The 2,615-nt window shown below is 34.8% G+C and overlaps 1 long non-coding RNA gene across 1 annotated transcript; it reads left to right on the top strand.

The window, feature by feature from the left end:
* The first annotated feature begins 1,691 nt into the window (after nt 1-1,691).
* LOC116164761 lies at nt 1,692-2,365 on the top strand. Its single transcript, XR_004143984.1, has 3 exons — nt 1,692-1,748; nt 1,801-1,940; nt 1,991-2,365. It is a non-coding gene; the product is annotated as an uncharacterized LOC116164761 (long non-coding RNA).
* Nucleotides 2,366-2,615: the final 250 nt, after the last annotated feature.

Raw genomic sequence — 2,615 nt, 5'->3', positions numbered from 1 at the left:
TGTCCGTAGCGAATTTGTAGACGACGAAAATTCATCTAACTAAAGACGAATTGATTCATAATTTGGAAAAGTGAGGTCGATGTAGGTCAGCTTTCGACGGTATGTTTTATATTTAAAATTACATTAAATTATGGAAGCAAATCAATATGCTATAAAACCATAATTATTTCAGGAAAGTTTGAAACACGCATAATTAGCATTTTATACATCGTGGTAGACTATGTAGAGTGCACAAAAAAAAGGTTTTAGGCGAGCTCTGTTTGCGAGTTTACGAAACCCTGTTGTGGCTTGTAAAAATATATTCAAAAGCACTACAGCGTACTTTCGAATTTTCCGCATCCTACTGGGGTCTTAAAGTACAAAGCTGGTATTTTTTGCTTCTTCCATTAGCAGTGGTTTATCTTTAAGAAAATCGTGTAGCTTGTGCTAGGGGTTACTGCGGCGACTACTAACGAATAAGTACATAAATATTAAGTAATTTTAACTTTAAAATATCAAACTACGAAATGATCTCATTATGAATTGTATAATAAAATGGTTTCATTCTGACAACACCGTTAGTGTTTCAGTACCATTTTGAGGATATAATTTCGTAAGAACAACTATAGGGTTTTGATGATTTCTAGGCACGCTGCCAGTTTGCTTCAGCGTTTCTGCTATATCTTGTAAAAAGTCGCTTGTTAGCACGTGAACATCTGCTGAGATATAATCTTGGCAAATTGTAATATTATTGCAGTGGTCGTTTTTCTCTAAATCATAATTTCAATATAGCTTATACGTACTATCATCACAAGTTATAAACTTCGTTACCTTATAATACTTAATGCAACCTCTTATTAAATGTAAGAGCTTCAATTAATTGGGTTAAAGCGCTTCATTCTGTTAGGTAAATCATGCAAAGTTTTAGCTATTTGTTGAAATGCGGGTCGATTAAGATACACAGGTACATTTAAAATTCAGGAGAAACCTTCTTGCACCATTGTATGTCGCTAACGCTGCGCAAATGTATCACCATAATTTTGTGATGAAAATAATCACGTGCGAATTCCATTAACGCCTTGGGGGTTGTAAAAATTTTATCGCGGTTATAAATTATTCTTAATAATCCTTTGTGTAGTAACTATTTGTTTCCATCGCCTTTTCCTTCAAGAGTAAATTTTTCGTGATATACTTCAGCAATTAGTAACATAATTGAAGCTCAGGAAATTCCATTAGAGTTTTGCAAAACGACTCTATTGAAAGCTTCATTATGGAAAATCTTTCTATAGTTTGTTCATTTGTTGCATGCTTAAATTTGTACACGTAGTCGTACAGTAAAACTTATAATGTATTTTTGAGCACGAAGTCTTTGTATTTACCATTTACCCGCCTTTGATCCCAATTAGGAATTCCATTTAATTAATTTATTCAGAAAGTAGTTCTGTCGACATGATCGGTAAAGGAGCTTTCATGATGTTACATATACTTTGTTTCACTGGTGCTGAACCTGACGTCATAAATGTGATTCTCTCTTCATTACATTTAAATCGATTGAGACAAAAAAATTACGTCATTAACGTAAGTCGTGACAAATAAACCAATTATTGATCTGTCAATAATATCAATCCGTCAAACGATTTTCGTTATAGACAGATTTCCAGTGTTAAATGCCTTTTGATTAGGTAGTTTGTGTTAAAAGTGAAGTAAATATCATCAAAGTTGAAAACGCTTAGGCAAGTCCACAGTGCAGCAACGCCGTTAACAGACAAGTATTTTAAAAATTTTACATAAAGGTTCGATTCGCTCATATCATGAATTTAGGTCATTACCGTTACAATTAGGTAAATATGACGAACCGATACACAGAAGGTGAGCAAAGTTTGATTTTGAAGTTGATTCAGTACTTCCAAGGGGAAAAAGAAGCAGGCAAAACTTTATTACCCGTAAGCGCAGTATATGATGTAAGTGTTTCCTATGCGTTTGCTATAATCATATGCTTACTTAATCACAGAGGGTTTGTGCTGCCCTGGGTGTATCGTTGTGGACTGTAAAAAGAATTAGTACAAGAGGTGTTAAAAAAGATGACGATTACAAATCGCAAAAAAGTGTGGCTATTAGTTTATCTCACGGACCTCCGCTGCATGAAATACATGAACATGTAATAAGGACACGGATTTATGCAATGTATGCGACAGGTAAATAACATTCTTTATGTTCTAAGGGAAGATTTGCTTCAAATGAAGACGTTCGCGAGAACACTTATGGAATTGATTTTATAGGTGAGAATGTTACACTCCGTTCTTTACACAGTAATCTTCAACGACTTGATGGCGTAGAAATATCTGCTACCTCTTTATCCCGCAGTTTGAAGAAACTGAAATTCACGTGGCGGAGATGCACCGTTTCTAATAGATTATTTTTAATGGAACAGCTCTATGTAGCTCAAAGAAGACTACAATTTTTGAGAGACTTTAAACACAACGAAACTTCACTCTTTCCATTACGACCTGTGGTTTTAGACGAAACCTGGATATACAGTAAAGGGTCTTTTAGAAGAAGCTGGCAAGATGGTACTCTCAAAACAGTTAGAAAAAAAGTGGTGAAGGGGTCCGGTATATAATACTCCATGCAGGATC

Source organism: Photinus pyralis, unplaced genomic scaffold (assembly GCF_008802855.1).
Source record: "Photinus pyralis isolate 1611_PpyrPB1 unplaced genomic scaffold, Ppyr1.3 Ppyr1.4_LG2, whole genome shotgun sequence".
Taxonomy (NCBI): Eukaryota; Metazoa; Arthropoda; class Insecta; order Coleoptera; family Lampyridae; genus Photinus; species Photinus pyralis.
Note: the sequence above shows the minus strand (reverse complement) of the source record. Positions and strands in the feature narration are given on the sequence as shown.